General features: G+C 37.3%; 1 long non-coding RNA gene across 2 annotated transcripts in view; it reads left to right on the top strand.

The window, feature by feature from the left end:
- The window catches only part of LOC124520762 (uncharacterized), a 43764-nt gene that overhangs the window by 10818 nt on the left and 10442 nt on the right, over positions 1 to 22504 (top strand). For both annotated transcript variants that reach the window (XR_006964398.1, XR_006964399.1), the window contains exons 2-3: positions 9231 to 9370; positions 10226 to 10260. This is a non-coding gene — a long non-coding RNA (uncharacterized LOC124520762). The remainder of the gene's footprint in view (positions 1 to 9230; positions 9371 to 10225; positions 10261 to 22504) is intronic.

Genomic DNA, 22504 nt, shown 5'->3' with positions numbered 1-22504 from the left:
TCTTTGTGTTGTCTGATTGCAGAGGCTAAGACTTCCAATTCTATGTTGAATAACAATGGCGAGAGTGGACATCCCTGTCTTGTTCCTGACCTTAGAGGGAAAGCTCTTAGTTTTTCCCCATTGAGGATGATATTAGCGTTGGGTTGTTCATATATGGCTTTTATGATCTTGAGGTATGATCCTTCTATCCCTACTTTCTTGAGGGTTTTTATCAAGAAAGGATGCTATATTTTGTCAAATGCTTTCTCTGCATCTATTGAGAGGATCATATGGTTCTTGTCCTTTATTTTATTGATGTGATGAATCACTTTAATTGTTTTGCAGATATTGAACCAGCCCTACATCCCAGGTATAAATCCCACTTGGTCGTGGTGAATAATTTTTTTAATGTATTGTTGGATCCAGTTGGCTAATATCTTGTTGAGGATTTTTGCATCCATGTTCATCAGGGAAATTGGTCTATAGTTCTCCTTTTTAGTGGGGTCTCTGTCTGGTTTTGGAATCAAGGTAATGCTGGCTTCATAGAAAGAGTTTGAAGTTTTCCTTCCATTTCTATTTTTTGGAACAGCTTCAAGAGAATAGGTGGTAACTCTTTCTTAAATGTTTGGTAGGATTCCCCTGGAAAGCCATCTGTCCCTGGACTCTTGTTTTTTGGCAGATTTTTGATTACTAATTTGATTTCCTTACTGGTTATGGGTCTGTTCAAATTTTCTATTTCTTCCTGTTTTAGTTTTGGTAAAGTATACATTTCTAGGAATTTGTCCATTTCTTCCAGATTACCCATTTTATTGGCATATAATTGCTCATAATATTCTCTTATTATTGTTTTTATTTCTGCTGTGTTGGTTGTGATCTCTTCTCTTTCATTCTTGATTTTATTTATTTGGGTCCTTTCCTTTTTCTTCTTGATCAAACTGCCTAGTGGTTTATAATTTTGTTAATTCTTTCAAAGAACCGGCTTCTGGTTTCATTGATCTGTTCTACTGTTTTTTTTGTTTTGTTTTGTTTTGATAGCATTAATCTGCTCTAATCTTTATTATTTCCTGTCTTCTGCTGGTTTTGGGTTTTATTTGCTGTTCTTTTTCCAGCTCCTTAAGGCATAAGGTTAAGTTGTGTATCTGAGATCTTTCTTCCTTCTTTAGGAAGGTCTGGATTGCTATATACTTTCCTCTTATGACCACCTTTGCTGTGTCCCAGAAGTTTTGGGTTGTGGTGTTATCTTTTTCATTGACTTCCATATACTTTTTAATTTCCTCTTTAACTGCTTGGTTAGCCCATTCATTCTTTAGTAGGATGTTCTTCAGTCTCCAAGTATTTGTTACCTTTCCAAATTTTTTCTTGTGGTTGATTTCGAGTTTCATAGTGTTGTGGTCTGAAAATATGCACGGTATGATATCGATCTTTTTGTACTTACTTAGGGCTGATTTGTGTCCCAGTATATGGTCTATTCTGGAGAACATTCCATGTGAACTGGAGAAGAATGTATATTCTGCTGCTTTAGGATGAAATGTTCTGGATATATCTGTTAAGTCCATCTGGTCCAGTGTGTCATTCAAAGCCATTGTTTCCTTGTTGATTTTTTGATTAGATGATCTGTGCATTGCTGTGAGTGGGGTGTTGAAGTCTCCTACTATTATGGTATTACTATCGATGAGTTTCTTTATGTTTGTGATTAATTGATATATATATTTGGGTGTATCCACATTTGGCACATAAATGTTTAAAATTGTTCGGTCCTCTTGGTCTATAGACCCCTTGATTATGATATAATGCCCTTCTCTTGATACAGTCTTTATTTTAAAGTCTAAATTGTCTGATATAAGTATGGCTACTCCAGCTTTCTTTTGTTGACCATTAACATGATAGAGGTTCTCCATCCCCTTGTTTTCAATCTGAAGGCGTCTTTAGGTCTAAAGTGGGTCTCTTGTAAACAGCATATAGATGGATCTTGTTTTCTTATCCATTCGGTTACCCTCTGTCTTTTTATTGGAGCATTGAGTCTACTGATGTTTAGAGTGAGTACTGAAAGATATGAATTTATTGCCAGTATGATGCTTGTAGAGTTGGAGTTTCTGGTGGTGTTCTCTGGTCCTTTCTAATCTTTTGTTACTTTTGGTATTTATTTATTTTTACATATACTTTTTCATCTTTTCTCCCCTCAGAACGTCCCCCTTAAAATTTCTTGCTGCGCTGGTTTAGTGGTCACAAACTCCTTTAATTTTTGTTTGTCTGGGAAACTTTTTATCTCTCCTTCTATTTTGAATGACAGCCTTGCTGGATAAAGAATTCTTGGCTGCAAATTTTTCTGATTCAGCACATTGAATATATCCTGCCACTACTTTCTGGCCTGCCAAGTTTCTGTGGATAGGTCTGCTGCAAACCTGATCTGTCTTCCCTTGTAGGTTAGGGACTTTTTTTTTTTCCCTTGCTGCTTTCATGATTCTCTCCTTGCCTGAGTATTTTGTGAATTTGACTATGATATGCCTTGTTGATGGTCGGTTTTTGTTGAATCTCATGGGGGTCCTCTGTGAGATTCAAGGGGGGGTGGTTCCTGGATTTTGATGTCTGTGTCTTTCCCCAAGCTAGGAAAGTTTTCCACTATGATTTGCTCACATAACCCTTCCACCCCTATTTCTCTCTCTTCCTCTTCCAGGACCCCTATGATTCTGATGTTGTTCCTTTTTAATGAGTCACTGATTTCTCTAATTCTTAAATCGTGCTCTTTTGCCTTAATCTCCCTCTTTTTTTCTGCTTCGTTATTCTCTATAAGTTTGTCCTCTATATCACTGATTCTCTGCTCTTCCTCGTCCATCCTTGCTGCTGCTACATCCATCCATGATTGCAGCTCAGTTATAGCATTTTTAATTTCATTCTATTTTTTACTTCTTTTATCTCTGCATAAAGGGATTCTAGTCTATTTTTGATTCCAGCTAGTATTCTTATTATCATGATTCTAAATTCTGTTTCAGACATCTTGCTTGTATATGTGTTGGTTAAATCCCTGGCTGTCGTTTCTTCGTGCTCTTTCTTTTGGGGTGAATTCCTTTGTTTTGTCAATTTGAAGGGAGAAAATGTATTAATGAGGTAGGAAAATTGAAATTAAAAAAATTAAAATAAAAAATATTAAAATTTAAAATTAAAAATACACACACACAAAAATCGAATAGATGATGCTAGATCCTAGGTGTGTTTTGGTCTGGGTTTTGAAAGTGGTTTTACAGATTAGAGAAAAAAAAGGGGGGGGGAGAAAAAGAAAAAAAGGAAATCGTTTGAGAATTTGAAAAAATGAATACACTGAAGTAGACTGAAATGAGATGATGGGGGTAAAATAGAATTTGAAAAAATATACACAAAAGTAAAGAATATAGTAGAAAAAATTAAAGAAAAATATTTTTAATAAAAATTAAAAATAAATAAGAATTTTTTCATTTTCTGTATTTAAGAAAAAAGAAGAAAAAAAAGAAAAATTATTTGAAAATTTGAAAAAGTGAGTACACTGTAGTAGACTAAAATAAAATATGGGAGTAAGATAGAATTTGAAAAAAAATTACATAAAAGCAAAAAATATAGTAATAAAAATTAAATGAAAGTATTTTAAAAAGAAATTGAAAGTAAAAATGAAGTTTTTCTCTTTCTGCATTCAAGAAAAAGAAAAGAAATGAAAAAGAAAAAAAGAAAAAAAGGAAATTGTTTGAAAATTTGAAAAGGGGAGTACACTGAAGTAGACTAAAATAAAGTGATGGAAGTAAAGTAGAATGTGAAAAATTTTACATAAAAGTAAAAAATATAGTAATAAAAATTAAAAACTTTTATTTTTAATAAAAGTTGAAAATAAAAATGAAACTTTTCTCTTTCTGTATTCAAGAAAAAGAAAAGAATTGTAAAAGAGAAAAAGGAAAAAGAAAAAAAAGAAAAAAATTAAACAGATGAACCTGCTAACAGATTGCATTAAGACTGAAATTGCTTCGTTTTCCCCTAGAGGTCAGTCTATGTAGCTCTTTATAGTCTATAAATTAAGCTGGTGGTGAGGCTTGTGGTCTTGAGGAGCGAAGTTGGCCTAGTTGGGCGGGGCTCAGTGTAACAGCTCCACTCTCCACTAGATGGCACTGCCAGCCTATTGGGGTGCACTGTTGCAGTGCTCATAGGTGCATATGCGCATGCATGGGAGAGGTGAAAATGGCTCCACCCAGCTACCCAGTCTGTTCTCCCGGATCAGCAATCCCGCACTGGTCCTCTGTCTTCAGCTTTCATCCACTTCTGCTTTTTCACTCTGTGACCAGGCCCCAGGCAGTACCTCTCTCCCGAGTTTTGTCTCAGGTGCAGCTGTTTTCCCCAGGCCCTTACTTCTGAAGGACTGCAGCTTTGATCTGTTCCACCCCTCTCCAGGAGGGTCTCACCGAGCAATGGCCGAATGAGCAATGGCCGAATGAGCAATGGCCGAATGTGGCTGCACCCAGGAACGCCCGCTGGACCCTGCTGTTGCCGGTGCCCCGAGACTGCGGCCAGGTGCCAGCCTGTCCCCCAAAAAGTTCACGAGACAGTGTAGCAGCAGCATTTCAGGGATTATGGAAAATCACAACACACATCTGGCACCAGGCTTCACCCTCAACGACCTTGCCCCAGCACCAGTGAATGTGGCCACCTTCAAGGGTCTGCTGGGACCAGGTGGCTGCAACAATCTCTACCAAGTGTCCTTCCAGCAGTGGAACCGCTTTTCCCCTTGTGGCCCGAGAACCTCCCGGACCCCACTCTGTTCATGGGGATTTGCCCTTCCCACCAGAGTACCACCAGGTATTGAGCTGTGGAGTTGCAGCCTTTGTGCTCTCCTTGTTTACAGTTTTTTTTTTTTAATTTTTTTTTTCAACGTTTATTTTTATTTTTGGGACAGAGAGAGACAGAGCATGAACAGGGGAGGGGCAGAGAGAGAGGGAGACACAGAATCGGAAACAGGCTCCAGGCTCCGAGCCATCAGCCCAGAGCCTGACGCGGGGCTCGAACTCACGGACCGTGAGATCGTGACCTGGCTGAAGTCGGACGCTTAACCGACTGCGCCACCCAGGCGCCCCTCCTTGTTTACAGTTTTAATGGAATTTAAACACTCTCCTTTCTCCTTTCTCCTTTTTCCCTTTTTAGTTTAGTCCCTGCGGCTGTTTCCAATTTTCCACTTTCTCTCCAGCTGCTTTGGGGGAGGGGTGCTTTTCCCATATGCTCCCCGCTTCCCCAGTCTCCATCCTTTCTCCCCCCGCAAAAGGGGTTCCCTACCTTTCGTGGCTTCTTGCTCCCCAAGTTCAGCTCTCCGTGCCATGTACCTGCTGAATTCTGTGGTTCAGGTTGTGCAGATTGTTGTGTTAATCCTCCAATCAGTTTTTTAGGTGTGTAGGATGGTTTAGTGTTGGTTTGGATGTATTTCATGGACGTGAGACACACAAAAAGCTTCCATGCTGTTCCACCATCTTGGCTCCTCTGCACAAGGCTTTTTAAGAGAACAATTTAAAGTTATGCTATGTAACATACAGAAATATTGGCATATGTGAAGAGATATTCCCTATTCTTAGATAAAACAAAGTAGTATTATAAATATTTTAATTCTCTCTAAGGTAATTGATAAATCCAGTCTAATTTCAACTAAAATTCTAACAAGTTGATTTGAGAAAATTAACAAATTTATTCTAAATTTAGAAAAATAAAGATCCATGGAAGTTGCTAAGCCAACTCTGGAAAATATGACAGATAATAATAGGAATACTAAAAGTTATACTTGAAAAATAGTGAAAGATAAAGAGTCCAGTGGAACAAAATAAAGAGAAAAGAGTATAATAGAATGGAGTCAAGAAATGTTACACACGAGTATTTGTTATATGATAAAAGTAACTTCACAATCAATGGGGAAATTATAGACTGTTTCCAAATAAATTTGTGTAAAGTAACTTACTATATAGAGAAAAGGTTGGGTACCTGCCATACAAAATATAAAGGCAAACCCCAGATGTATTAAAAACATAAATGTGGGGTGCCTGTGTGGCTCAGTTGGCTAAGTGTCCAACTTCAACTCATGTCATGATCTCACAGCTTGTGAGTTCGAGCACCGTGTTGGGCTCTGTGCTGACAGCTCAGAGCCTGGAGGCTTCTTCAGATTCTGTGTCTCCATCTCTCTCTGCCCTTCCCCTGCTCACCCTCTGTCTCTGTCTCTCAAAAATAAATAAACATAAAAAAAACATAATTGTGAAAAAAAACATAGAGCTGATAGTTGAAAGCATAGGATAAAATTTTTGTAATTTTTGGAATAGGAGAGGTCTTTCAAAAGAGTCTAAAGGCACAGCTGTAGGGCAATATGTTGATGGAATTGACTTCATCAACTGTTCCATGCAGGACACCACAGACAACGTTCATAGACAGCAAATTGGGTTGACATTGTCTGTGGCAGTCATGTACCAAGGGTGTGAAACAGGATGGGTAAGGGTGGAGATTAAATCTGAAGGCACAGAGAATATCCAGAACACTCTTTCTTTTTCTCACTTCCTTTTGTTCTCATATATGTGTACATATATGTGTTGATTGAGTTTATTATACAAATTTTAATAACTTGATATTTTGAGAATTTTGCATATATTTTATAATTTTTATTGTAGCTGAAGAGTGTGCCAGTAAAACAGCTATTTAGTCAGCAGCTGTAATGAGATCTCTCGCAATGCTATTCCTTTAGAGTCACGAACCTTAGCTTTGTAGGTTCAATAATGATCTTACCACTGTAACTCAAGAACAGTTGGTCTCTTTAGAACAGGTTCTTTCCAAGTAAGAGACTGACCTAATAACCAGAATGTCTCTTAATTTTTTAACAGTTATGAAGGGGACCACATACTTTGTGGTATTATGATAGGGAAAGGTAGGATAAAATAGGCAGAGAGAGAAAGGCTAGGACCCGAGGTCTCTGGGTGGGGAAAAATATTTTGGAACACTTCTGGGAGCATTTCGCCACAGCAAATCCCCTAGGGTGTAAGGTTCCTCTTAAGAATGTAACAGACACCACCTACTCCCCCTCAGGTTCCCCTTAGGAATTTGACAATCAAAATACGTCAAAAACTAAAAAAAGTAAACCATGAAACTCATTTTATATGAGGGAGAGTATGACCATAGTCTGACTACTCACACAATGGAGTTGAGCCAATCATTAATAGGCAACCCAGCACCTAGAGTTATCTAGCCAGTAAGGGTAGAACCTGAGAAGGAACAAGGGGGAACAAAAGGGGGGACGATCAGAACCTTATGAAACAAGGACCCTTTCCTATAGTTGTGGGCATTCACCTTTGAATGCTCCCTCTCTGCAAAGAAAGCTTTCATACTATTCTTACTTTCTAATCTTATACTCTAATAAACTTTTCCTGCTGCTTATTTTATTCTGTGTCCACCTCTTCATTCTTTCAAACGGTGAGACAATGAACCCCTGGTATTGAGGTAAAAAATCCTGCAATAGTATCATTGAATACCAATGGGTTAGTTTACAGTGATTGAAATAATCATGTTTACTCTTCTGAGCAGCATCTTTTAAGCATCAAGACACCTGGGATATCAAAATAGGTAGTAGTAGAGAGAGGTACTGTGCAAGCCTGATAAACCCCTCTTAAGTGATCTATGGCCTTCTTTCCCCGCAGATTCAGTCTCTCTCCTGTGGACAGTGCTGGAGGGATAAACTCTAGGAAACACTTGACTCTCATTTATCCATTTCTAGCTTGACCACTTTTCTTCTGTTAAATTGTCCACTGTTTTGGAAACATGAATATCCTAAGCTGTGCAGTGTGGGAAGAAAATGGGAGCCATCACAGTGACAATGTTTCCTCGGCTTAGCTATCCCCACTTACTGTGAGATCTCCTGCCCTCTTCTGCAGAGTCTCTTTGACTTATTGCAAATCTCATGCCCTCTCTTCTGAGAGTTCCCAAGATACCACTTACATACGGTTATGAATACATTTTTACAACTTCTGGTGACCTCTGAGGTCACTACTGCTCCTAAAACTGAGGGCTGCCATCCACAGAACTGATGTCTGCACTAAGAGCGCTATCCCTTACTCAAACGTTATCTTCCATTGCTACTGAATTAGTTGGCACCTCTAAGCCACAGGTACACTTGGGATCATGCTGAGCCTATCACATAAAGCTCTGTTGCTGCCATCTGGGAGTTGGCTTGGTGGTGTCATTGCTATGCCTTTAACGTTGGCTATCTATTATAATGCCCTGGCTCCAAGTTGTACTGGGTCTGTTCTGCTATTCATTGAATCCAGGTGAATCTCTGACTTCCACATCTGTGTCATACTCCTATGCTGTTCCCCAAACAGCATGGCTTTATGATTCTAACAATATAAATAGATACTTATGTGCACAATAGCTTGCAAGTGTGGACATGACTCCAAGGGGTTTGGATCAGAGAACAAATTCAAGTGCTCAGACGAGTTCCCCTTCAGCCTGATAATATTTTTATTGGATAAAATTTGTGCCTTTATTCTCGCCTTCCTTAAAGTGGGGTCTTTCCTAGAAGCTCCTTCTTTAGTAGATAGTCAACATATATCTGAAGAAGTCTGAATATGGGTTTAGGCTCAGCAGGCACCACACCATTCTCTGGCTCCACCCCACCCAATAAATACACAAATTCTTATATGTTAACAGTTTTCTGGAAAGCATTTTAAGGAGACTTCTGAATTACAATTTCATTCATTCTGTCAATTTTACTGGAAAACCTTGCCTTTTATTCCCATTATCTTTCTAATCTTATTTTTGTTTTCTGCTTTTTTTTCCCAATTAATATTATGTCATAAATAATTCTTATGTTGTTACATAGTTTTTGTTACTTTTTTTCCCAATGGCTGTATAATACTCATCAAATAGTTGTAGCATAATCTACTTACCATTCTTCTATTATTAGAAATTTGTATTGCTCTGTTGGGTTGTGTGTTAGAATAAGCTAGGTTATGCCATGGGCAACAAACAGCTGCAAAATATAAGTTGTTTAAGAGACAAAGATTTATTTCTTGCTAATGCAAAGTCATCTGTAGATCTAGATGGCACTTCAGGGCATCTGTCTTCTGTGCAATGGCTCAACTATCTAGGCTGCTTTGATGTGGTTTTCTTTGAGTAAGAAGCTTTCTCTCTAATCACAGAGTAGGCGAAGAGGGCTATAAAGTTTGTGTGGGCTTTCACTGCCATATCCCAGAAGTAATACATATGTACTTCCTTCACAGCCCATTGGTCAAAACTAGTTACTTATCCCTCTCTGACTGCAAGGGTACTAAGCACACCGGGAGCCAGTAGAACAAGCCAAGCATGGAGTGAACCAACGGACTAGGGGGCTGAGCATGGAGGGTGTCTAATAGACTATTGGGTAAGCATTACTGTCTCTGCCACAGGTTGTTTATAAGACTTTTTTTTTTAATTTTAAGTAGTCTGTATGCCCAACATGAGGCTAAAACTCATGACCCAGAGATCAAGAGTCACATGTTCTACTGACTGAGCCAGCCAGACAAGACCCCCTTTTTTAAGACTTTTATGATTTGCATTTATTTTTTTCCAACTGTATTGTGGTATAATTGACATATAACATTGTATAAGTTTAAGATGTACAGTGTGTTGATTTGATCCATCTATGTATTTCAAAATGATTACCACCATAGTTTTAGCTAACATCTCCATCCTGTCACGTAATTACTATTTCTTTTTGTGGTGAGAACATTTAAGATCTACTCTCTTGACAACTTTCAAGTATATAATATGATATTATTAGCTATAATCACCATGCCATATATTAGGTCAACAGAACTTGTTAATCATATAGCTGGAAATTTTTACACTTTGACCTCCATTTCCCCATTTCTCTCACGTCCGAGCCCCTGGTAACCATCACTCTATTCTTTGTTTCTATGGGTTAAGCTTTTTACATTTCATAGATAAGTGATATCATACAGTGTTTGTCTTTCTGTGTCTCACTTATTTCAGTTAGTGTAATGTCCTCCAGATTCATCCATGTTGTCACAAATAGCAGGATTTCCTTCTTTTTTGTGCCTGAATAATATTCATGTGTGTATGTGTGTGTATAATACAATATAACATATTACATATTCTTTATTAATCTGTTGATAGACACCTGGGTTGTTTCCATATCTTTGGTTATTATGAATAATCCTGCAATGAACATGGGGGTGCAGATATATCTTTGAGACCCTATTTTCTTTTGTTTCAGATATCTACCCAGAAGTGAGAATGTTGAATCATATGGTAATTCTATTTTTAATTTTTTGAGGAATCTTCAGACTGTTTTCCATAGTGGCTGAACCAATTTTTATTCTTACCAACAGTGCACCAGGGATCCCATTTCTCCACACTCTTGCCCACACTTGTCATCTCTTGTCGTTTTGATGATAGCTATTCTAAAAGGTGTGAGGTGGTACCTCATTGTGGTTTTGATATGCATTTCCATGATGATTAGGGAATGAGTATATTTTCATGTATCTGTTGGCCATTTGCACATCTTTTCTGAAAAAAATGATCATATTCAATTGTTTGGTTTTTGCTATTGAATAATATGAGTTCTTTATATATTTAAAAAAATTTTTAATGTTTTTATTTATTTTTGAAGGAGAGAGAGAGACAGAGCATGAGTGGGGGAGGAACAGAGCGAGGGAGACAGAGAATTCGAAGCAGCCTCCAGGCTTTAAACTGTCAGCCCTGAGCCTGATGCAGGGCTTGAACTCATGAACTGTGAGATCATGATCTGAGCTGAAGTCGGACGCTTAACTGACTGAGCCACCCAGGCGCCCCTAGCTCTTTATATATTTTAGATATTAACTCCTTATCGGATATATGATTTGCAAATTTTTGAGAAAATTCCACAGATTGCCTTCATTCTGTTGTTTCTTTTGCTTACAAAAGCCTTTTAGTTTGATGTAGTCCCCCTTGTTTGTTTTTGCTTTTGTTGCTTGTGCTTTGGTGTATATGATCATTTCTGACCACAGTTTGAAGTAGCAGTTGAAATTTGATAATAGTTTGGTCTTAGGGACCAAGGCGAAAATAAAAACAACAAGAACAACAACAACACAAAGCAAAGTGGAATATGGACCATATATGTGTCATGAAGTCCTTTTGAATACTTAACTCTGGAGTTTGAATCCCTCTAAGATTTTATGAAATCCATTTTAGGGAAAATTGAGGTTAGGAATGATAATAAGATGCCCATTTCCTCAGATTCAGTTCTTACCGGGCTCTTTCCTTGCATGTATTACATAAATAGCCTCTCTCCACACAGGGCTGTTTGCTGTCACACTTTTTCTAAAGTTCCTTTTAACAGGCTGAGGAGGGATACAAGTGATGCCAAAGTAAGGAAAATTACCTTTGCTTCTAATTGGCGTTACATGGTAGAGAAGATTTATTGAACTATTTACAAGATTAATTGAAAATTAAAGAAAGACAAATGTGAGAGTTTTTTTTTTTCTTTCCAAGAAGAAAAGCTTATGAGTTGTTTTGCTTTGTTTCAAGTTGAATAGTTGCACATTTTTTCTAGAGTGTCAAGGTGCTGAACACCATTCAGGAGAGTAATAAGTACTTCTTATGTTAATTTCGCTCTTCCTCTCAATAGAAGCTTAATTTTTAGTTGGTCACTTAGCAACCTTGCTAAAATACTCATTAGTAGTTACAAGTGATAAAGTGACTAAAATCTGACCTATGCTATATAAATGGAATTTCTTGTAAGTCACCTGAAAGGTGTTCAAATGGTTTTTTTCCTTCCTCTATCCTGTTGCTGGGAACATGGACATATTGGCTGGATATCTAGCTGCACATTGGATTAGGAGAATGAGGGCAACAGTTTAGGGATGGCAAAGAAGCCAGAAGGAGCTGGAGTCTCTAATGACTATTTAGGTGATGTTTAAGTTTGGGACTGTCTATTCTGGACTTCTTTTATGTGAAGGAAAAAGAACTATCTAGCTCTCTTGAGTCACTTTTTCTAATATCTGTTACACAGGCAAACCTAATCATAACTGATACAAATATTGAGATTATTATTTTTATAAAGCAGTCATTTTTTTAAATGTTAATTTATTTTTGAGAGGAGGAGAGACAGAGGAACTGAAGTGGGCTCTGCGCTGACAGCAGAGAGCCCAACACGGGGCTTGAACCCATGAACTGTGGGATCCTGACCTGCGCCAAAGTCATATGCTTAACTGACTGTGCCACCCAGGTGCCCCAAGATTACTTTTTTATGTTTAATACAAAAAATATAGAATTTATTTGCAGTAGCTTTTATTATTACTATTTTTTAATGAAAGTGCATGGGAGAAATATATCTTCAGTTTCTAAAAAGTTAGTTAATGAAATCCATATAAAAGAAATGAATCTTGACTTCTACCTGACATCTGACACAAAATTCAATTTGAGGTGAAAAAGGCCGAAACAGGAAAGCACGTTATCAATATTTAGGAGAAAACACAAGAGAATACCTTTGTGACTTGGGAACAGGCAAAGATTTCTTAGAACAAAAAAAAAAAAAGCAATAACTATAAAAAGAAAAGCTGATTCAAATTATATGTTATCAAAAATTTAAAACTCAACTTAGTCTCATCAAGAGTCATCACTATAGGGGCGCCTGGGTGGCGCAGTCGGTTAAGCGTCCGACTTCAGCCAGGTCACGATCTCGCGGTCCGGGAGTTCGAGCCCCGCGTCAGGCTCTGGGCTGATGGCTCAGAGCCTGGAGCCTGTTTCCGATTCTGTGTCTCCCTCTCTCTCTGCCCCTCCCCCGTTCATGCTCTGTCTCTCTCTGTCCCAAAAATAAATAAACGTTGAAAAAAAAAATTAAAAAAAAAAAAGAGTCATCACTATAAAAGGAAGAGTAAACAAACCACAGAGTTAGAAAAGATATTTGCAAAACAAATATCCCACAATGGAATGGTTTCTAGGATATGGAAGGCACTCTTGTAATCCAACAATAAAAGGCAATAAAAACGTGAACAAAGATTTGAATTGACACTTCACAAAGGAAAATAATGAATATCCATTAAGCACATAAAAGCTGTACAATATTATTAGTCATCAGAGAAATAAAAATTAAAACTATAATACTGTACTACTACCCATACACTAGAATGGCTAAAATTGACAACACTGACATTACCAGGTTTTGGCAAGAATATGGAGCAACCAGCACTCTTGTACATTTTTTGGAATGGATGTGAAAAGACACAAACATTTTTATTTCTACCCAAGAAAAAGAAAAACAGGCATTCACAATTAGACTTGTACAATAATATTTTAGCAGTCTTGTTAATACTAGCCCCAAATTGGCTATTTGGAAACAAACCATTAACTAGTGAATGGTATATGCATAAAATGAAATACTACTTAGCAATAAAAAGGAACAAATACAGATACAGGCAACAAAGTAGGCGAATACTAAAAGCATTATAAGGAGTGAAAGAAGCTTTCTTTGTGAAGTGTCTGTTAAAGTTGTTTGCCCATTTTTAAGTTGGGTTATGTGTTTTCATATTATTGAGTTGCAAAGTTCTTTATATATTTTAGATAGAAGTTCTTTGTATTGTGAATATTTTGCATACCAGCAGTTGGCATATCTTGGTGAGTATGTTACATACACTTGAAAGGAATGTGTATTGTACAGTCAGTGGATATATTATTCTGTAAATGTCAACTAAATCAAATTGACAGTGTTTTTCAGATGTTCTGTTTTCTGACTGAATTTTATCAAAATAGATAAAATTCAGTAAGAATATAAATACAATTTGTATTCAGTAAGAATAAAATAAAATTGTTCCGAGAGAGGGGCATTCATATAGCCAACAATGACTGCAAATTTTTCTTTTTCCCTTTGGATTTCTCAGTTTTGTTTCACATTTTCTGAATCTCTCTTATTAGGTGCATAAACATTCAGGGTTGTTATGTCTTAATAAACTGCTCCTTTTATCATTATGAGATATTTCTTTTTATCACCAGTATTACCCTTATTCTTGAATTGTATTCTATCTAATATTGATATAGTCCAATCAGCTTCCTTTTGCTTGCTGTTTGCTGTTATATATTTTTCCATCCTTTTAATTTTAATCTATTAGTACCTTTACGTTTTAGGTGCATATTTTCTAGACAGTGCTATGGACTAAATTGTGTTCCCCAAATTCATATGTTGACTGTATTTGGAAATAGAGCTTTCAAAAGATGTACTTACTGTTAAATGAGGTCACAAGGGTGGGGTCCTACTCAATAGGACAAATGTCCTTACAAGAAGAGGAAGAGATAATAGGGATGTTTGAGCACAGAGAAAGGTCATGTGAGGTCACAGGCGAAGGTGGTTATCTGCAAAAGAAGGAGAGAGGAGTCAGGTCTAAGAACTGTGGGATAATAAATTTCTATTGTTTAAGCCTCCTCAGTCTGTGGCATTTTGTTTATGCAGCCCTAGCCGACCAATGTAGAGAGCATATAGTTTGCTCTTGTTTTTTAATCTAATCTGTGAATTGCTGGTTTTTACTCAGAGCGTTGAGACTTTACATTCAATGTAATTCTTGGTTTGGTTTGAGTTATGTCTACATCTTGATATTTATTTTTCACTTGTTTCTTCTGATTTTTAAAATTACTTATAGTTCCTTTGTTGCTATAGTAGTATTATTACCATATAGTGTACTATAGATTACTATATAGTAGTATATAGGATTACTATAGTAGTACTCTACTATATTCAGCATACAATAAAAAATTACTGTACATGAAAATAAACATGAAAATGTGACCCATAGTAAAGAAATATCTGTCATGATTAAAAATAAAAGTCATATGTTACTTTTAAATCATAACTTTTTTTCATAGAAATAAAGAAAACTGTAGAAATCTCCTACCAGCATTCAAGATTTTCTGACTAGGACCACATAGCAAGTCAAAGCTGGATCTCAGATACAACTCAGAAATATGTTTTGTTTTTCTGATATATTGCAGTCTATAATCATGGTATACCATCAGACTCAATTATATATGTAAGCCCAGTTTCCAAATTGAATAAAAATTCAATGAAAACTATCACTTGAAACATCATTATTTAAATTACTATAAATCCCTTTTTTTTCTGTTTCTATCTTCTACTCTATTTTCAGATTTTTCTTTGAAAAATCTCTTAAGTACTTCAACTGAAAACTTTTATAATAAGCCTCTGATTTTATCGAACTATATTCCTTTCTAACATTTTATAATGAAACAATTTTAATCTGCTAATTGTGGTAAAATGTATATAGCATAAAATTTACCATTTCAAACATTTTTTAAGTGTACAGCTCAGTGACATTAGTTACAAATAGTGGTTTATACATTCAGTTAAATACTATTCAAAAATTAAAAAAACAGGTGTCAAAATATGGATGAATCTTTAAAATATTGTGTTAGTGATGTTAAATTTATGTTAAAATCCTGTTTTTCTCTTAAACCTTTAACGTTATCATGTGCTAATTTAAAAAAGGAAATCAATGCTATAAAAAAATCCACTTTAATCCCATTTTACCTAAGTGAAATTCTTCAAATAATCTTATATGTGGACAGTAGTTCCAGAGTTGTTGCTATGTTCCCTAATTTTATAACAGTTCCTTTATTTAAATGGGAATTTCAAAGGGCATGGGAGAGAAGAGGGTCTAGCTTCCATATTGCCTGACACTATTGTGTTCTAGCAATGTTACTTTAAGCAATATTTTTCCTTCAGAAATTCTAATTCCACATAGCAACAGACTGTGACTTTAAAGGATTTAATCCAAATGTGTGAGGCCCTTTCAGAATGGTTTCGTGGCCTTTTGATCTCAAAAAAATAAATAAATGAATACATTAGCTTTTAAAGTACCATAGTCAGGTGGTATGATATGAATATTGAATTAAACTCAAGACGTACAGACCTTAATTGTCATATTTTTCAAGAATGATTAATGATATGGGAAAATATTTATAATATGATAAAAGCAGTATATAGCCTAGTATCTTAGGGTAAGTTACTCAAATCTCTCCAATCATAATTTTTCCCATGAAAAGCATATTTAGGAAAATTAAAAGTTAGTATAGAGATATTTATCATCCTATCTCTTTTACAACCATGAAAAGTTCAGAAGAAAGAAATATTTGCTGTAAAGCTTTTTTTTACACAATGGACATTCCACAGTGTCTAGATCCAAATACAAATCTAATCTTCCCTAAGTCCTACCATTCTTATAAGATGGTGTAGATTGTGGTGGTTAAGAGGTTCTATAGCTAGGCTTGGGTTTAAATATTAGCTTAACTGCTTATTTGTTGCAAATCCTTGGTAAATTTTTAAAAATCTTAAATCTAAATTACTGAAGTTTAAATTCTGAGGTTACTTATCTGTAAAATAGGGGCGATAATAGTACTTTCCTCATAGGACTGTTATGACAATCAGATGAGTATATACAAAACACTTAGAATAGTGAGTGGCACATAGTAAGCTTTAAACAAATATTAAGTTTTAAAATAATAACTGCCCAATCATGCATCTTTATGAAGTTCTAGTTCAGCAGCTTCTAAAATGGGGCCCAGTGATCCCTGCCATTCTTCATTCATACTCATGTGTAATCCCCTTCCCTTTAGTGTGGGGCTGATGATTAACAGAATATGGGAAAAGTGATGGGCTATCACTTCTGAGATGGAGTTATAAAAGATTATGACTTCTGTCTTGCTTGAATTCTCTTTTTCTGACTCTTTTCACTTACTTGCTCTGAAAACTGCCATATTGTGAGCTGCCAACAGCTGGTAGGGAACTGAGGCCCCCAGTCCAACAGCCTGCCAGGAACTGAATCCTGCCAACAACCATGGAAGTGAGCTGGGAACAAGGCTCTTCCCTATTCAAGTCTGGAGATGATTGCAGTCCTCTGACACATTAAATGGATCCTCGTGACAGACACTGAGCCAGAGGACTCAGCTAAGTTGCATCTAGATTCCTGACCCTAGAAACTGTGGCATAATGTTTGCTATTTTAATCCACTAAGTTTGGATAATCTGTTAGGCAGTAATACATGACTAACACTAAGACATATTTTGGTACTAGAAGTGAGGTGCCTTAGTAACATATATTTTAAAAACTTCAGAGCTTCTTTGGGACCAGGGAGTGGGAGGAGGCTGGAAAGATTTTGAGGTGCACAATAAAGGAAACCTAAGTTGCCTTGAACAAATGACATTAGGAATCAGGACCTTGAGGTTGCTGCCTGGGAGGGATCAAAGAGAAGTGAGAAACATGCCATTGGAAGCTGAAAGAATCCTTGTTATGTACTGGCAGAAAAACTGTCATTTGCATTTCTGTGGGAAGCAGAAAAAGTGCCCATGAACTTGGTAATGTAAGCTGAGGAGATTTCCAAGAAAAGTGTAGAAGGTGCTTTTTGCTGCTTATAGTAAAATGCAAGAGGCAAGAATGGTTAATCAGAAAAGAGACAGAGATGGATGATTTTGAAAATCTCTCCGCCTCTCCAGAGAACAAAAAATGCTAAAAGTAAGAAATGGCTTCTAAGTACTGTCAAGAAAAATAGTCTAAAGATAAAGCCGAGGAAGTAGCTGTAACATGTTCAGACTTCAGAAAAATTAAAGGACCAGGCATTATTCAGTGCACAAAAGTCCACTTAAAGAGATTAAGCATGTATCTCACAGGACTTCTCCAACAGTGGGCCTACAAGAAGCTTACCCTTCTCAGACTTTTCAGCAGGAGCCCAGTACAGCAAAGAGTTTATCTAGATTTATGGGTGCAACATTTGTCTAATGGTATGAACACCAATGCATTTCACGGAAGCCCTACAAAGTTTTTGAGAATGCTGTATCCACATAAATATTGCTGGCTTGGACTAAAAGGGGCAGGGACAGGACAAAATGAAAAGAGGCAATTGGCCCTCCAAAATTCTACTGGTGGGAAGCAGGCTAAGAAAATTATTCAGCCACAAACAAGTGCTACTTTTCGTGAAAAAGGAAGGATGACTCAAAGGGTGGAACAGTAGCCCAGAGAGTAGAGCTGAGAGCCATGGAGAATTATTCTTGGGCCTTGAAAACTAATGGAGGAACATAGAACATCCAACAGTCCCCTTATTGGATTTCAGAATTGCTATGGACGATGACTTGTGTATTTCATTTCCTCCCTTTTTTTGGAGCAGGAGTATCTATAGTGATTATTTTATGCCTGCACCATCATTGTATTTTGGGTGCATATGAGGCAGATAACTACATCTCTAGTTTCACAGATCTACAGATTGAGGGGAACTGTACTCAAAGGAACTGTATTTAAAGAGATACACCCAAGCAATCTCATCCACACGTGGATCTTATTTGGATGAGAAGATTATGGATTTTGACACCAAAACACACTGCTCAGGTAGCTGTTCTCTTTTATATATTCATTTACTGAAGCACTTATTGAATGCTTACTGTTTACAAGTCTCTGAGTTACATTCAGGGTATTCAAAGTTAAATAAGACATGGTTCCTTGCTTAAAGTCTGGTGGTTAAGACAGAGAGATAAACCTGAGATACTATCATAGGGAAGTAAGTACTCATAGTGATATGCACAGCATGCACTGGGAGCAGAACAATAGCATCTAAATTAGGGAAGCCAGGGAAGGAGTTCTGATGAGGGGATAACCGAGACAAGTCCTGAGGGAAAAGTAGAAGCTATTCGTGTTGAACTGTGTGAAATTTCATTCTTATAGTGTAGAAATGGTTGCTTATTGGCAATTTAATGTGGTCCAAACTGGTAGGTAGGTGAGGAATATTCTAAACAGAAGACTGCCAGTTGAGTATGATAAATTCAGCACAAATAGGTTTATCCACACTTGGACTTTTTCTCTTATGATGAGTTCATTGTTCCTGCTTTTGTCTATTATTGTATAAGTTACTAGCTCAGGAGCTTGAGATGTTTCCTGTGCAGACCTTGGAGCAGACATTGTGTGAAACATCCCAGAGTCCCACATAGGAGCAATCAAGGTGAATTTTGTCTGATTCTATTATCACCACTTTAATGTTGACAGGAGCGATCTGGGTGCTCTCTATACACAGGTGGCACATTTGTCCTGGAAGGGAGAACAATTCCAAGGAAAAGCAACCATCCTGGGGAAACTGTTGAATATGCATTCCAAAATATCCACCATATTATCATATCCCGTCGTCATTAGCCAGCTTCCAATAATTCCATCTTTAGTATTATTGTGAGGAGGCTGAAAGTGGATGAAATGCTGATCATTGAGTCTCACATTTTTTTTTTCTTAAGAATATGAATCACAAATGACTTTGCACTAATGGTATTTTTAGAGTGGCTTCATATAATTTTCATTGAATATTTAGACTCTTCACCCTGTTAATAGCTTTGTTTGGCTTAAGAAAACTGTAATGAATACATTGGATTTGTTTGTTTGTTTGTTTGTTCATTTGTTTTTGTGTTTTGCTTGGGAGTAGTTAAAGGAAAATGGGTGGTTTTGTTTTTCAAAATGGGGTAGCGTTTGCAAAAAAAATGCAGGGAGCAAGAGGACATATATACAACAAAAGGGAGCCATAATAAAAATATTGGGAACCATTGACCAAGGGGAAGAAAAACTGTAACTACCTTGGTTCTCTGGGCAGGGGGGATCCTCCATACCCTGGGGGATGAACTTATAGTTTTCAAGGCTGAAGAATTTCCTTTTTTTCTCACTTTTTTTTTTTTTAATTTCAACTTATTTGCCAGTGTTTTCAATTCCAATATTGTGGTAGAAATGCCTGAAGAACTGTCAACATTGATTTGGCTCAAGCATCCCTGGCTGGCTTCCAGCCTGAACATGGAGGGTCCTGGTTCTGCCTGGTACTGGCCTCAGACCACATGGGAAGTCACAGAAATAAGCACCCTGGCTCAAGGAGGGGAGGGGAGCTGCCCAGGCCTGTTCTGGCCCCAGCCTGGACTTAGTTTAGTTGTAGTGGGGCCTACCCTCTGACAGAGACTGGCAGTCTTTAATTCCCACTGAAATGACATTAAAGAAAAATTTAAAAAGGCAAAAACCCAAGAGCAAAGATACTGAGAGAAAAAGGCAGCTGTATAACAAACAGACAAGTGGTAATTGACTTAGTGGGCCAGGGAAGGTAGATCATCTTTGAGAGTGAAGGAAACACTGAAGAGGAATAATTCATTCCATAACTTCACATAAGAGATGTGAAAAAGAACCCACATCAAGGCATATCATGATGATATTTCTGAACCCTGAGCCAAATAGGAGGTATCTAAACTTCTCAGATTTTAAAAAGAAAAGGAGCAGTGGGACGCCTGGGTGACTCAGTCTGTTAAGCATCTGACTTTGGCTAAAGTCATGATCTCATGGTTCATGAGTTCGAGCCCCACATCGGGCTCTCTGCTGTCAATGCAGAGTCTGCTTCAGATACTCTGTCTCCCTCTCTCTCTTCTCCTCCCTTGCTCACATGTGTTCTCTTTCTCTCAAAAATAAACATGTAAAAAAAGGAGCAGAGATTATTTACAAGTGATCAGTGCATAGAATCATATAAAATTTGTTCATACTAATGCTGGAGGCTGGAAGTTGAAAGAAAATGTCTTTAAACTTATGAGAAAATAATTCCAACCTATAATTTGATACATATACAATAAAACATAAAGAATGGTATAACTAAGCCATTTTGATATCAATGTCTTAAAAAGTTTCCCTTCCTTTTTAGAAAAATATTAGAGGATATGCTCCAACAAAAGGAGGGAGAAGTCAGTGGATTCAAAATGGGAAGGAGGTAAAGGACCATTGTAGGATGGCAACTGTGTAGCAACCCAGCCTAGATTGGAATGAACTGGAATGAAGAGATCAGGACAGATGTAGCCAAGAAAAAGAAAAACCGACTGGTTATCGGACATGTCTGAAATGATTGGAGAACAATCCTTTTTTAGGGAGTTTGGGGATTAATAAATGATAAAAACATAGCAAATAAATTGAAAAAAGACAATGATTAAATATGGGGAAAACAAAACAGGACAGACTGTAATCAAAGTATCTATATGGACTTTCTGTGACTAATACTTAAAGTCAGAATACTATTTTTTTTTTTAATTTTTTTTTTCAACGTTTATTTATTTTTGGGACAGAGAGAGACAGAGCATGAACGGGGGAGGGGCAGAGAGAGAGGGAGACACAGAATCGGAAACAGGCTCCAGGCTCTGAGCCATCAGCCCAGAGCCTGACGCGGGGCTCGAACTCACGGACCGCGAGATAGTGACCTGGCTGAAGTCGGACGCTTAACCGACTGCGCCACCCAGGCGCCCCCAGAATACTATTTTTTAATTTATTTTTATTTTTATTATTTATGTATTTATGTATTTATTTATTTAATACGAAATTTATTGTCAAATTGGTTTCCATACAACACCCAGTGCTCATCCCAACAGGTGCCCTCTTCAATACTCCTCACCCACCCTCCTCTCCCTCCCACCCCCTATCAACCCTCAGTGTGTTCTCAGTTTTAAGAGTCTCTTATAGTTTGGCTCCCTCCTTCTCTAACCTTTTTTTTTCCTTAACAAAAGACCATGGGGGAGGGGCAGAATAGTATTCTTAAAAATATATACCTTATTGTCAAATTGGCTAACATACAGTGTGTAAAGTGTGGTCTTGGTTTTGGGGGGTAGATTCCCGTGGTTCATCACTTACATACAACACCCAGTGCTCATCCCAACAAGTGCCCTCCTCATTTTCCCCTCTTCCCTACCTCCCATCCACCCTCAGTTTGTTCTCTGTATTTAACAGTCTCTTATGGTTTGCCTCCTTCCCTCTCTGTAACTATTTTTCCCCTTCCCTTCCCCCATGGTCTTCTGTTAAGTTTCTCAAGATCCACATATGAGTAAAAACATATGATATCTGTCCTTCTCTGACTTTTTTCACTCAGCATAATACCTTCCAGTTCCATCCATGTTGCTGCAAATGACATGATTTCATTCTTTCTCATTGCTAAGTATTCCATTGTATATGTAAACCACATCTTCTTTATCCATTCATCAGTTGATGGACATTTAGGCTCTTTCCATAATTTGGCTATTGTTGAAAGTGCTGCTATAAACATTGGGGTACATGTGCCCCTATGAATCAGCACTCCTATGTCCCTTGGATAAATTCCTAGTAGTTCTATTGCTGGGTCGTAAGGTAGTTCTATTTTAATATTTTGAGGAACCTCCACACTGTTTTCCAGAGTGGCTACACCAGTTTGCATTACCACCAACAGTGCAACAGGGCCCCTTTTCTCCACATCCTCATCAACATCTGTAGTTTCCTGAGTTGTTCATTTTAGCCACTCTGACCAGTGTGAGGTGGTATCTCAGTGTGGCTTTGATTTGTATTTCACTGATGATGAGTGACATTGAGCATCTTTTCATGTGTCTGTTGGTCATCTGGATGTCTTCTTTGGAGACATGTCTATTCATGTCTTCTGCCCATTTCTTCACTGGATTATTTGTTTTTCGGGTGTTGAGTTTGGTAAGTTCTTTATAGATTTTG

The sequence above is a fragment of the Lynx rufus genome, unplaced genomic scaffold (genome assembly GCF_022079265.1).
Source record: "Lynx rufus isolate CCGP_SWC_20201006 ecotype Redwood Valley unplaced genomic scaffold, mLynRuf1.p SCAF_3, whole genome shotgun sequence".
Taxonomy (NCBI): domain Eukaryota; kingdom Metazoa; phylum Chordata; class Mammalia; order Carnivora; family Felidae; genus Lynx; species Lynx rufus.
Note: the sequence above shows the minus strand (reverse complement) of the source record. Positions and strands in the feature narration are given on the sequence as shown.